Raw genomic sequence first — 15,252 nt, 5'->3', positions numbered from 1 at the left:
AGTGTGTTTTCCAGCTTGGATTCATTCTCCCTGTCATATTCAGGTACACTGATCAAGTGTAGATTAGGTTTTTTTACATAATCACATATTTCTTGGAGGCTTTGTTGATTTCTTTTTGCTTTTTTTTCTCTTGTATTGCCTTTTTTATTTTATTGAGTTGATCTTCAATCTCTGATATTCTTTCTTCTGCTTGATCGATTCATCTATTAAAACTTGTGTTCACTTCATGTAGTTCTCATGCTGTGTTTTTCAACTCCATCAAGTTGTTTATGTTCTTCTCTAAACTTTTTTTCAAGGTTTTTGGTTTCTTTGTGTTGAGTTAGAATGTGTTCCTTTAGCTCTGAAAAGTTTGTTATTATCCACCTTCTGAAGCCTGTTTCTATCAACTGTTTGCACTCCTTCTTGGTCAAGTTGTGATCCTGTGTTGTTGAGGAGTTGTGATCCCTTGAAGGAGAGGAGGTGTTCTGGTCTTTGATGGTTTCATCTTTTTTGCACTGGTTTTTTCCCATCTTTCTTTGTGGATTTACCTGGCTGTGGTGTCAGAGAGCTGCTTGATGAAATTGCTTGTCTGCCTGTGGGGGCTCTACTGGGTTACTAGGGAAGCTTCCTATGTCTTTGTTGTTTATGCTGGGAGATTAGGCCCAGCTCTTCCACTGACTGTAGGTGCTGCTGGGTTGTCAAGAACACTGCCCATTGCTACATAGGCTTCCTGTGTTTTTTGTTAAAACATGTAGCCCGTTTGGTAAATCTTAAGCAAATGGAGAGCCAAAAAAAGGAGGAGTTGCAATTCTCATCTCAGATAAAATAGACTTTAAAACAACAAATATTAAAAGAGACAATGAAGGACATTACATAATGGTAAAAGGATCAATGTAACAAGAAGAGCTAACAATCCTAAATATATACGCACCCAATACAGGAGCACCTAGATACATAAAGCAAGTTCTTAATGACTTACAAAGAGACATAGACTCCCACACAATAATAGTGGGAGACTTTAACACCTCATTGTCAATATTAGACAGATCAACAAGACAGAAAATTAACAAGGATAAACCTAATAGACATTTACAGAACTCTCCACCCCAAATTCCCAGGATATACAATCTTCTCATCACCACATCACACCTGCTCTAAAATTGACCACCAAAAATCACTCCTCAGCAAATGCAAAGAATCAGAAACCATAACAAACAGTCTCTCAGCCCACAATGCAATCAAGTTAGAATTCAAAATTGAGAAACTAACTCAGAACTGCACAGCTTCATGGAAACTGAACAACTGGCTCTTGAATGTTGACTGGATAAACAATGAAATGAAGGCAGAAATAAAGATGTTCTTTGAAACCAATTATAATAAAGACACAACATGAAAGAATCTCTGTGACACCTTTAAAGCAGTGTCTAGAGGAAAATATATAGCAATAAATGCCCACATGAGAAGCAAGGAAAGATCTAAAATCGACACCCTATCATCAAAATTGAAAGAGCTAGAGGAGCAATACCAAAAAACTCAAAATGTAGCAGAAGACAAGAAATAACTAAGATCATAGAACTGAATGAGATGGAGACACAAAAAAAAAACCTTCAAAAAATCAATAAATCCAGGAGCTGGTTTTTGAAAAGATCAAAAAAATAGAGAGACCACTAGCCAGATTAATAAAAAAGAAAAGAGAGAATGATCAAATAGATGCAATAAAAAACGATAAAGGGGATATCACCACAGATGCCACAAAAATACAAACTTTCATCAGAGATTATTACAAAGATCTCTATGCACATAAACTAGTAAACCTAGAAGCAATGGATAAATTCCTGGACACTTGTATTCTCCCAAACCTAAATCAAGAAAAAGCCAAAACCCTGAATAGACCAATAACAAGTGCTGAGGCAGCAATTAGGAGCCTACTACCAAAAAAAAGCCCAGGTCCAGATGGATTCACAGCCAAATTCTACCAGACATACAAAGAGGAGCTGGTACCATTCCTTATGAAACTATTCCAAACAATTTAAAAAGAGGGAATCCTTCCCAAATCATTTTTTGAGACCAACATCATCCTGATACCAAAACCTGGAAGACACTCAGCAAGAAAAGAAAACTTCAGTCCAATATCCATGAAGAACATAGACGCAAAAATCTTCAATAAAATACTGGCAAACAGATTGCAACAGCACATCCAAAAGCTTATCCACCATGATCAAGTAGGCTTCATCTGGGGACACAAGGCTGGTTTAACATATTCAATTCTATAAATGTAATTCACCATATGAACAGAACCAAAGACAAAAACCACATGATTATCTCAGTAGCTGCAGAGAGGCCTTTGACAAAATTCAACAGCCCTTTATGCCAAAAACCCTCAATAAACTAGGTATTGATGGAATGTATCTCAAAATAATAAAAGCTATTTACGACAAACCAACAGCCAATATCATACTGAATAGTCAAAAACTGGAAGCATTCCCTTTGAAATCTAGACAAGGATGCCCTCTCTCACCACTCCTATTCAATATAGTATTGGAAGTTCTAGCTAGAGCAATCAGGCAAGAAAAGAAAATAGGAAAGGAGGAAGTCAAATTGTCTCTATCTTCAGATGACATGATTGTATATTTAGAAGACCCCATCATCTAAGCCCCAAATCTCCTTAAACTGATAAGCAACTTCAGCAAAGTCTCAGGATACAAAAATCAATGTGCAAAAATCACAAGCATTTCTATACACCAATAACAGACTTAAAGAGAGCCACATAAAGAATGAACTACCATTCTCAATTGCTACAAAGAAAATAAAATAACTGGGACTACAACTAACAAAGGATGTAAAGGACCTCTTCAGGGAGAACTACAAACCACTGCTCAACAAAAAAAGAGAGTACACCAACAGATGGAGAAATAATCCATGTTCATGGTTAGGAAGATTCAATATCATGAAAATCGTCATACTGCCCAAAGTTATTTACAGATTCAATGCTATCCCCATCAAGCTAACAATGACCTACTTCACAGAACTGGAATAAACCAGCCTAAAATTCATATGGAACCAAAAGACAGCCTGCATAGCCAAGTCAATTCTAAGAAGGAAAAAAAAAAAAAAAAAAGCAGGAGGCACCACACTACTGGACTTCAAACTATACTACAAGGGTATAGTAATCAAAACAGCATGGTACTGGTACCAAAACAGAGATATAGACCAATAGAACTGAACAGAGGCCTCGGAGGCAACACCATGTATTTACAACCATCTGATCTTTGACGCACCTGACAAAATCAAGCAATCAGGAAAGGAGTCCCTGTTTAATAAATGGTGTTGAGAAAACTGGCTAGCCATATGCAGAAAGCAGAAACTGGACCCCTTTCGGACACTTTACACTAAAATTAACTCCAGATGGATTAAAGACTTAAACACAAGACCTAACACTATAAAAACCCTAGAAGAAAACCTAGGCAAAACCATTCAGGACATAGGCATAGACAAGGACTTCATGACCAAAAGCATTGGCAACAAAAGCCAAAATAGACAAATGGGACCTAATCAAACTCCACAGCTTCTGCACAGCAAAATAGTCATTAGAGTGAATCAGCAACCAACAGAATGGGAAAAAATTTTTGCAATCTACCCATCTGACAAAGGGCTGATATCCAGAATCTACAAAGAACTAAAACAGATTTACAAGAAAAAAACAAACAAGCCCATTCAAAAGTGGGCAAAGGACATAAACAGATGCTTTGCAAAAGAAGACATACATGAGGCCAACAAACATATGAAAAAATGCTCATCATCACTGGTCATTAGAGAAATGCAAATCAAAACTACATTGAGATACCATCTCATGCTAGTTACAATGGCGATTATTAAAAAAGCTGGAGATAACAGATGCTGGAGAGGATGTGGAGAAATAGGAACACTTTTACACTGTTGGTAGGAGTGTAAATTAGTTCAACCATTGTGGAAGACAGTGTGGTGATTCCTCAAGGACCTAGAAATAGAAATTCCATTTGACCCAGCAATCCTATTACTGGGTATATATTCAAAGGATTATAAATCATTCTACTATAAGGATACATGCACACGAATGTTCATTGCAGCCCTGTGTACAATAGCAAAGACCTGGAACCAACCCAAATGCCCATCGATGATAGACTGGACAGGGAAAATGTGGCACATATACACCATGGAATACTATGCAGCCATCAAAAACGATGAGTTCGTGTCCTTTGTAGGGACATGGATAAACCTTGAAACCATCATTCTCAGCAAACTGACACAAGAACAGAAAATCAAACACTGCATAGTCTCACTCATAGGTGGGTTTTGAACAATGAGAACACATGGACACAGGGAGGGGAGCATCATACACTGGGGTCTGTTTGGGGGAAATAGGGGAGGAACAGCAGGGGGTGGTGAGTTGAGGGGAGATTGCATGGGGAGAAATGCCAGATATAGGTGATGGGGAGGAAGGCAGCACATCACACTGCCATGTGTGTACCGAAGCGACAATCTTGTATGTTCTTCACATGTACCCCAAAACCTAAAATGCAATAAAAAAATGTAGCCCAGTTCCACCCCTCTAGTGGTAGGTTTTGCCCTTTCTCCACTGGGCTGGATCATTCAGGGTTCATCTCAGACTGTGGCACTGGCTATGCAACCCACTAGAATCAGAGCTTAAGCCCTCTGAGGTTTGTGGGAGAGGGTAGGGACCCGCCCAGCCGCACCCAGCAGTCTCCCCCTTTCAGCTTTCTCTTTCTCTGGTCATGGGGTAGGGGCTGCCCAGCTGCTCCCGCTTACAGCTCCCTCTCTCTCCAGGCGCAGGGAGGGGGCGATAGCTCAGTCTGCAGACTCTTATTCAACTCTGCCCTTGTAATTTCTGGCACTTGACTGGCAAAGATCCCCTGTTCTGTGTATTGCTGTGGCTTTGCAGGAAGCTCTCATCTGGACTGGAGCACCAGAGGTGGAGCCTCTGACTTGCTGGTCAGACGCACTTGCTGGGTGAAGCAGCACCCCTCCCCGCCTCAGTCCCTGAGTGGTCTTTGTTCACCCTCAGACCAGACCCGTTGAAATGCACCTGGTACCTCGGTTGGAGCTAGGAGATCTCTGGGTTTCTGCGTTTCTCTTGCTGGGTGTTGTGCGCTGGAGTTGTGTCTAATCTGCCATTTTGGATCCTCCCCCAATAATTCTTCTTTCCTAATTTTTATCATCAACTAATTATTCATGTTTTAGGGGAAGATTATTATTTTATATAAAAAATTAATGTGAATATAAATATGTAATATTTGATCACTCTATTAAAATCTTGTATTAGTCTGAGAAGGGCATTTGACTCATTTTCTAATTAGTATCATGGCACTAGGAGGAGGCATCTGTCCACACTGGCATCTTCTGATGTGGCTATTATCTCATAGTTTTTAGGCTGATCATCTTTCCTATGCTGTCACTAATGGATATGTATGACCCAAGATGACCCTGAACTATAGTCATTCCTCCACACTGGCATCCACTTAGGTATATATGTTCCCACTCAATCTCTTGACATAAGTCCATTACTTATCCTAAGACTGCATCTGTAAAAACCTCTCTATGGATAACATTGAGTCCATTATAATGGAGCCCTTGGTAACCTTCAAGTGCTCTTTTGCACCATTCAGAGGTCATAGAGATTACCTGGGGAAATGTTCAGATCTTCACTTAGGCATAGAATCTCACCATTCCTACCATAGGGCTGTTCTGTCCAGTGTTAAGAAAAAGGGGCAATTCCAAGACCTTTCTCTCTTTTCTAAGGTTCTATGTGAGAGTAAAAGCTTCTGCTACTTTCAGAGCCTTAAATTTCTCTGTGAATTCTATGACCAGCATTCTTATATTTATCATGAAATGTAGAGTTTGAAAATAATGGGGTCCTTTTTCAGAACTCTACACCACAGACATCTCAATATCCTGGCTCACCCCTCACTCCTCTTCTTCAGATTTGAAAGGCCTTTATTTAGCATGGTGGAAAGAAAAAACATTGAGTCAAAGTATCTTTTTTTTGGTCTTTTATGTGGATTAAATCTTTTGAAATGTTTCAAATGGAAGAATATGACATTTTCTTCTTTCCTCTAATATAACAACATCTCCCCCATCAATTGCTGATTTGTGTTTCAGGGACAGGAAAGAGAAAAATTCAGAATTTGATGGTAATTTGAGGGAAACACACATAGACACAGTCTCACATATACAGACACACAAAAAATATAACTAACTTAAAGTGTCAGCCTTACCACCTAGGTATACAACCATTCTGCCTATGATAATATTTTACTTTATTTGTCTGTAGGTATTTCTGCATTTGACAAAACATGCTGAATTAAATTTATTTTTTTTTCAAAAGCTCTGTATTAATTTATAAATAAGTGAACAGGAGGAAACTGTGCTATGCAAAACTACCGATCCAAGAATCCCAGAGAATGCCAAGAAGGGTCAATCCCAAAGAAATCTACAACTAAGCATACAAATTGCAGAAAAACAAAGAGGAAGAGAAATTTTTTAAAGGACCTAGAGAAGGGAGAAATCATAGGTACAGAAGAACGAGAATTAAGAATTATGGCAGACTTCTCATGAGAAACCAGGCAGGCAAAAAGAGATGAGTGAAATCATTAAAGTGTTGAAATAAAAAAATACATTTGACCCTTGAACAATGCAGGGGCTTGGGGTGTCAATACTGTGCACAGTCAGAACTGTATATCTCTGCACTTCCCCCAGATTTAAGTGTTTGGCTACCATTGATTAGAAACTTTGTCAATAATGCAAATTATTAATACAAATTTTGCATATTATATGTATTAAATACAACATTCTTCCAATAAAGCAAGCTAGAGAAAAAAAAAATAAGAAAATCATAAGGAGGAGGAGAAAGAAGAAGGGTTAGTCTTGTTGTTTCAGGGGTTGTGGAGGCAGAAGAAACTCTGCATTGAAGTGGACCCATACAGTTAAAACATGCGTTCTTTAAGGGTCAACTGTACCAACATCTCAGAGTTCTATATCAGTGAAGTTACCTTTCAAAAGTGAAAAAGAAAAATGACCTTTTTAGGCAAGAATATAGGCATATTCATCACCAACATACTTACATTGCAGGAATTTTAAAGTAGTTCTTCAGGAGGAAAGAAATACATAGGCCAGTAATTTATGTAAATAAAGAAAGAACATCAGACAAGAAATCACTGAGGGTCAAATAATTTCTTTTCTTTTCTTATTCTTAATTGATCTAATAGATAACTATTCAAAGTGACATTAGTAACAATGTTAATGGTGATTATAGAATATGAATAAGTAAAATGAGGGGCATCAGCATTACCAGAGATAGATGGGAGAAACTGGAAATAATCTGTTATCAATACCTTTACCATCCACGAAGTGGTATACCATTACCTGAAAATCCACTTTGATTACTTGTAAATGAATACTGGAGACTCTAGAGCAACTGCCAAATAATAAAAATAGGTACACATAATATGCCAAGAGAGGAGAAAAAACCGGAATTGTATGTCGTGCTCAGTTACAATCATATAAAGCTGAAAAGGAGGGAACAAAGAAATAGAGAACAAGTGCAACAAATGGAAAATATTTACAAACATAGTAGATTTTAGTCCAACTATATCAGTAATCACTTGAAATGTGCAGGGTCTAAATACACCAGTTAAAAGAAACTGTTGAATAAATGAATAAAACAATACCCACCTGTATTAAATTGTCTAAAAAAATTACTTAGTATAAATATACAGGTTATGGATGGAGAAAGATATAATATGCTAATATGAAAAAAAAGAAAGCTCGAGTAGTTATATTAATTTCAAAGTGGACTTCAGAACAAGGACATTTATCAGTGTGAAAGAGGAGCATTACATAATAATGCAGGGATCCATTCTCCATGAAGACATAATAATCCTAAATTTGTATGCACCTAATGATGGAATCTCAAATTACATGAGGCAAAAGCTGATAGAGCTACAAAAAGAAATAGACAAAGCTGCTATTGTATTACATTGGAGACTTCAACATCTCTTTTTCAGTCAATGATAGATATAGCTGGTCAGTATTAGACATATCAAGGAGAAAAAATATTAACAAGGATAGTCAGGACATGAACTCAGCTCTGAATCAAGTGGACCTAGTAGACATCTACAGAACTCTCTACCCCAAATCAACAGAATAAACATTCTTCTCAGTTCCACATGGCACTTATTCTAAAATCAACAACATAATTGAAGTAAAACACTCCTCGGCAAATGCAATAGAACTGAAATCACAACAGTCTCTCAGACCACAATGCAATCAAATTAGAACTTAGGATAAAGAAACTCACTCAGGCTGGGAGCAGTTGCTCACACCTGTAATCCCAGCTCTTTGAGAGGCCAAGGCAGTTGGATCACACAAACTACTATCAGAGAATACTATAAACACCTCTAGACAAAGAAACTAAAAAATGTAGAATAAATGGATACATTTCTGGACATATACAACCTATCAAGACTAAACCAGGAAGAAGCTGAATCTCTGAATAGACCAATAAGAAGCTCTGTAATTGAAGCAGTAATTAATAGCCTACCAACCAAAACACGTCCAGGACCAGAGAGACTCACAGCTGAATTCTACCAAAAATACAAAGAGGAGATGGTACCATTCCTTCTGAAACTATTCCAAACAATTGTAAAGGAAGGACCCCCTCCCAGATGCATTTTATGAGGCCAGCATCATCCTGATACCAAAACAAAGAATAGACACAACAAATAAATAAAACTTCAGCCCAGTATCCCTGATAAACATCGATGTGAAAATCCTCAATAAAACAATGGCAAATCGAAACCAACAGCACATCCAAAAACTTATTTACCACAATCAAGTTGACTTTATACCAGGGATGCAAGGCTAATTCAACATACACAAATCAACAAATGTGATCCATCACATAAACAGAACAGAGGCCAAAAACACATGATTATCTAAATAGATGTAGAAAAGGCTTTTGATACAATTCAGCATTCCTTCATGTTAAAAACTCTCAATAAACTAAATAGTGATGAAACATATCTCAAAATAACAAGAGTTATTTATGACAAACACACAGCCAGTATCACATTGAATGGGCAAAAGCTGGAAGCATTCCTTTGAAAACCAGTACAAGAAAAGAATGCCCTCTCTCATCACTCCTATTCAACATAGTATTGGAAGTTCTGGTGAGGACAATCAAGCAAGATAAAGAAATAAAGCATATTCAAATAGGAAGTTAGGAAGTTAAGTTGTCTCTGTTTGCAGACAAACATGATTTTATATTTAGAAAACCCCAACATTTCAGCCCAAAAACTTCTTCAAAGTCAACTGATAGTCAATTTCAGCAAAGTTTCAGGATGAAAATCAATGTGCAAAATCACAAGCAATTCTTCACACCAACAATAGGCAAACAGAAAGCCAAATCATGAATGAATTCCCATTTACAATGGCTACAAAAAGAATAAAATACCTAGGAATGGCCGGGCACGGTGGCTCAAGTCTGTAATCCCAGCCCTTTGGGAGGCGAGGCGGGTGGATCATGAGGTCAAGAGATTGAGACTATCCTGGTTGAAATGGTGAAACCCCGTCTCTACTAAAAATACAAAAAAATTAGCTGGGCATGGTGCTGCGTACCTGTAATCCCAGCTACTCAGGAGGCTGAGGCAGGAGAATTGCGTGAACCCAGGAGGCGGAGGTTGCGGTGAGCCGAGATCGCACCATTGCACTCCAGCCTGGGTAACAATAGTGAGACTCTGTCTCAAAAAATAAAAAAAAATACCTAAAAATACAGCTAACAAGGGATATGAAGGACCTCTTCAAGGAAAACTACTAACTACTGCTCAAGGAAATAAAGGAGAACACAAACAAATGGAAAAACATTCCATCCCCATGGAGGGCAATTAATATCATGAAAATGGCCACACTGCCCAAAGTAATTTATAGACTCAATGCTATTCCCATCAAACTACCACTGACATTCTTCACAGAATTGGAAAAAAAAAACTATTTTAAATTTTATATGGAATCGAAGAAGACCCCGTATAGCCATGAAAATTGTAAACACAAAGACCAAAGCTGGAGGCATCACACTACCTGACTTCAAATTATACTGTAAGTCTATAGTAACTGAAACAGCATGGTACTCGTACAAAATCAGACATATAGACTAATGGAATGGAACAGAGACCTCAAAAATAACACCACACATTTACAACCATCTGATCTTCAACAAACCTGACAAAAACAAGCAATGGGGAAAGGATCTCTTATTGAGTAAATGGTGCTGGGAAAACTGGGTAGCCATGTGAGGAAAACTGAAACTGGGCCCCTTCCTTATACCTTATATAAATGTTAACTCAAGATGGATAACATTTAAAGAGAGACTTAAATTTAAAACCCCAAACCATAAAAACCCTAGAAGAAAACCTAGGCAATAACATTTAGGACATAGACATGGGCAAAGACTTCATGACAAAAACACCAAAAGCAATTGCAACAAAAGCCAAAATTGACAAATGAGAGTTAATGACACTAAAGAGCTTCTGCACAGCAAAATAAACTATCATCAGGGTGAACAGGCAACCTACAGAATGGGTGAAAATTTTTGCAACCTACCCATTTGACAAAGGTGTAATATCCAGAATTTATAAGGAACTGAAAGATGTTTACAAGAAAAAAACAACCCCATCAAAAAGTGGACAATGGATATGAACAGACACTTCTCAAAAGAAGACATTTACATGGTCAACAAACATGAAAAAAACTCAACATCACTGATCATCAAAGAAATGCAAATCAAAACCACAGTGAGATACTATCTCATGCCTGTCAGAATGGTGATTATTAAAATATCATAAAACAATAATCACTCATGAGGCTGTGGAGAAATAGGAGCTCTTTTACACCATTGGCGGAAAGGTAAACTAGTTCAACCACTGTGGAAGATAGTTTGGTGATTCCTCAATGATCTAGTACCAGAAATATCATTTGACCCAGCAATCCCATTACTAGGTATATACTCAAAGACATACAACTTATTCTACTATAAAGACATGTGAACATGTATATTTTTGCAGCACTATTTACAATACCAAAGTCTTGGAACCCACCCAAATGCCCATCAATGATAGACTGGATAAAGAAAACATGGTACATATATACCATGGAATACTATGCAGCCATAAAAAGGAATGAGATCATATCCTTTGCAGGGACATGGAAGAAGCTGGAAGCCATCATCTTTAGCAAAGTAACACGGGAACACATGTAAACACATCTTCTCACTCTTAAGTGAGAGTTAAACATTAAAAACACATGGACACAGAGGGGGAAGAAGTTACACCAGGGCCTGTTTGAGGGTGAGGGGTGAGGGCAAGGAACTTAGAGGACTGGTCAATACGTGCAGCAAGCCACCATGGCACATGTATACCTACGTAACAAACCTGCGTGTTCTGTACATGTGTCCCATCTTTTATAGAATAGAGAAAAAAAGGTTGCAAAGGTGTGTAATATCTTCATATATGTCATGATCATATATCTAATATCCTATATTTATAATGTATAACATTCACATAGCACATATGCTTGTGCATATATGTCTTATATAAAATGTTTTGAAATAGCTTCATATGCAACTATATGTTTAAAAGTTTTAAATGCAGGAAGGTACACAGATGAAATTAAAATTCATTTGAAATCACATCACTGAGACAAAAAACCACTATAAAGATTTGAAGAACACCAGTCCAACTATCTGTCTATGTATATATTATTTAACTCATTTATTTGAATATATATGATTATATATGAATATATATTATTTACTATATATGTATGCATATAAAACATTTTCTCTATAAATGTTTAATTATGAGGTATATACTAAATCTCAATGTTATCTATAAAATAGGGATCACATTACCTAACTTAAAGGGTTGTTAATAAAGATGAAGTAACACATGCAATTGTCTCAATGTGGATAGATGTCCCTTTCTCTTAAAATTTTTTCCATGTTTTCTAAGCCTGCATTATTTGTCCTTATAGTTCTCTCAATGTTCTGTGTTTATCTGCTCATTATTCTACCTTGCAATGTTTCACTTGTCAGTTTCTCTTAAGGAATGTTTCTCATTCACTGTTCTATCTCTCAGTGCCAGGAAGAAGGAAGATACTTAATAAACACTGTTAAAAATAGATATTATGTTAAAACACCCGCATATCCTAGGTTGTTAATAATTTGTTGTTGAACCAGAATATACTCCAGCCACTTCATACAACAGATGCGGAAACTCTCCAGAAATTTTTAATTACTTCTCAAGGTTAAATTGTGGTTTATGCTTCTTGTTTAGAGTAGTAATTATAATCATCATATAATTAAAAGGTACAATATTCATTATTAAATGACTTTGTACTAGTGATGAGATTATCACTCAGACTTCTGCTCAGAGTGTCCTAAATATTTCTTGGCAATAGAATGTTCTGTAACTTCTCAGCATATTTCTGTCCATACACACCAATGGCTTTGATGATGAAGTTTTCAGTCTTTGGAACTTTGAGCTTTAGTTCCTTGCTAATGGAGATGAGGTAAGGCTTCCTTGTATTTTCTTCTTTTTCAAGAATGTACCATTTGTCAGGTTTCAGCATCTCTACCAAAGCCAACTCCTCTGAATACTAAAATATCTTTAAAGAAATGTATTTTAAAACTACTACTACCTTTAATTAGTAAATATATAGACTAGGAAATCAAAATGGTTTCTTAAAGTTTTAAACTTGAGTCATCTGACATTCAGCTAATACAACAGAAGAGATTTTAGCCAGTAAGTAGTTTCAGTGGGTTACTTGAAGTTTATCGCTTTTGCCCCTTAGGCAGTCTCCACTAGACATCCACAAGACACTTGAAATAAACAATTCAGGTGTGCTTGCGATTGAAACTGGCTACAAAGCAATTCATCTATCCAAACTTTCCAAGCCAGCTGCTCACCTCAGGCTCTGACTTAAGGACAATTCTAGAGTTGCCTCTAGGTTTGCAGATGCATTGAATTGAACTGTTGCTGACAAGGACTTCTTGAAATGCCTATCTCATCGCTGTGTGTGTGTGTGTGTGTGTGTGTGTGTGTGTGTGCGCGCGCGCGCGCGCACGCGCTCGCATGTGTGTATAGTGATGTTTCTAAAGACATGGAAAGTTGCTATAAAGTCTTGAGAAGCAGGATACAGATGGTTTTTCTAGTAATTGAGAAAATAGAGATAGGGCTTAATAAATGATAAGAGAAAAGGAACTGAAATTCATAATGGTAATTAATTTTGTTTGTAGGTGTGGTTTCGGCTAGATTTATTTTGGTTTATTCGGTCTTTCTTTGGCCAGAAAGGAGCTCGATATTACAAGAAAATGAATTTAGGGTATTCATCGTTATCCTTCTTAGACTCACAACCATCTTTCAAAATTTGTATTTTGGTCATATTCTTTTTTTTTTTTTAATATTTTTATTTTTTTATTGCATTTTAGGTTTTGGGGTACATGTGCAGAGCATGCAATACAGTTGCATAGATACACACGTGGCAGTGTGTTTTGTTTGCTTTCTCCCCTTCACCCACACTTGGCATTTCTCCCCAGGCTATCCCTCCCCACCTCCCCCTCCCACTGGCCCTCCCCTTTTCCCCCCAATAGACCCCAGTGTTTAGTACTCCCCTCTCTGTGTCCATGTGTTCTCATTTTTCATCACCCTCCTATGAGTGAGAATATGCGGTGTTTCATTTTCTGTTCTTGTGTCAGTTTGCTGAGAATAATGTTCTCCAGATTCATCCATGTCCCTACAAATGACACTAACTCATCATTTCTGATTGCTGCATAATATTCCATGGTGTATATGTGCCACATTTTCCCGATCCAGTCTATCATCAATGGGCATTTGGGTTGATTCCAGGTCTTTGCTATTGTAAACAGTGCTGCAATTAACATTCGTGTGCATGTGTCCTTATAGTAGAACGATTTATAGTCCTTTGGGTATATACCCAGTAAGGGGATTGCTGGGTCAAATGGAATTTCTATTTCTAAGGCCTTGAGGAATCGCCACACTGTCTTCCACAATGGTTGGACTAATTTACACTCCCACCAACAGTGTAAAAGTGTTCCTTTTTCTCCACATCCTCTCCAGCATCTGTTGTCTCCAGATTTTTTAATGATCGCCATTCTAACTGGCGTGAGATGGTATCTCAATGTGGTTTTGATTTGCATCTCTCTGATGACCAGTGACGATGAGCATTTTTTCATATGATTGTTGGCCTCATATATTCCTTCTTTCGTAAAGTGTCTGTTCATATCCTTTGCCCACTTTTGAATGGGCTTGTTTTTTTCCTGTAAATCTGTTTGAGTTCTTTGTAAATTCTGGATATCAGCCCTTTGTCAGATGGGCAAACTGCAAACATTTTTTCCCATTCTGTTGGTTGCCGATTCACTCTAGTGACTGTTTCTTTTGCTGTGCAGAAGCTGTGGAGTTTCATTAGGTCCCATTTGTCTATTTTGGCTTTTGTTACCAATGCTTTTGGTGTTTTGTTCATGAAGTCCTTGCCTACTCCTATGTCCTGGATAGTTTTGCCTAGATTTCCTTCTAGGGTTTTTATCGTGCCAGGTCTTATGTTTAAGTCTTTAATCCATGTGGAGTTAATTTTAGTGTAAGGTGTCAGGAAGGGGTCCAGTTTCTGCTTTCTGCACATGGCTAGCCAGTTTTCCCAACACCATTTGTTAAATAGGGAATCCTTTCCCCATTGCTTGTTTTTGTCAGGTTTATCAAAGATTGTATAGTTGTAGATATGTTGTGTTGCCTCCAGTGCCTCTGTTTTGTTCCATTGGTCTATATCTGTTTTGGTACCAGTACCATGCTGTTTTGATTACTGTAGCCTTGTAGTATGTTTGAAATCCAGTAGTGTGATGCCCCCTTCTGTGTTCTTTTTGCTTAGAATTGATTTGGCTATGCAGTCTCTCTTTTGGTTCCATATGAAGTTCATGGTGGTTTTTTCCAGTCTGTGAAGAAAGTCAATGGTAGCTTGATGGGGATAGCATTGATTCTGTAAATTACTTTGGGCAGTATAGCCATTTTATTGGTCATATTCTTAAAGAAAACAAGGGAGAAAGTAACACCTAAACAGGTCAACAACAATCGCTACACTATTATTACAGTATAGCAATGTCTCCTAGTATCTAGAAAAGTAATTTTCCTAATTTCTCTCTCTTCCCCGCTTCTC

This window comes from Callithrix jacchus, chromosome 13 (assembly GCF_049354715.1).
Source record: "Callithrix jacchus isolate 240 chromosome 13, calJac240_pri, whole genome shotgun sequence".
NCBI classification, from domain to species: Eukaryota; Metazoa; Chordata; class Mammalia; order Primates; family Cebidae; genus Callithrix; species Callithrix jacchus.
This window is presented reverse-complemented; position numbering follows the sequence as displayed.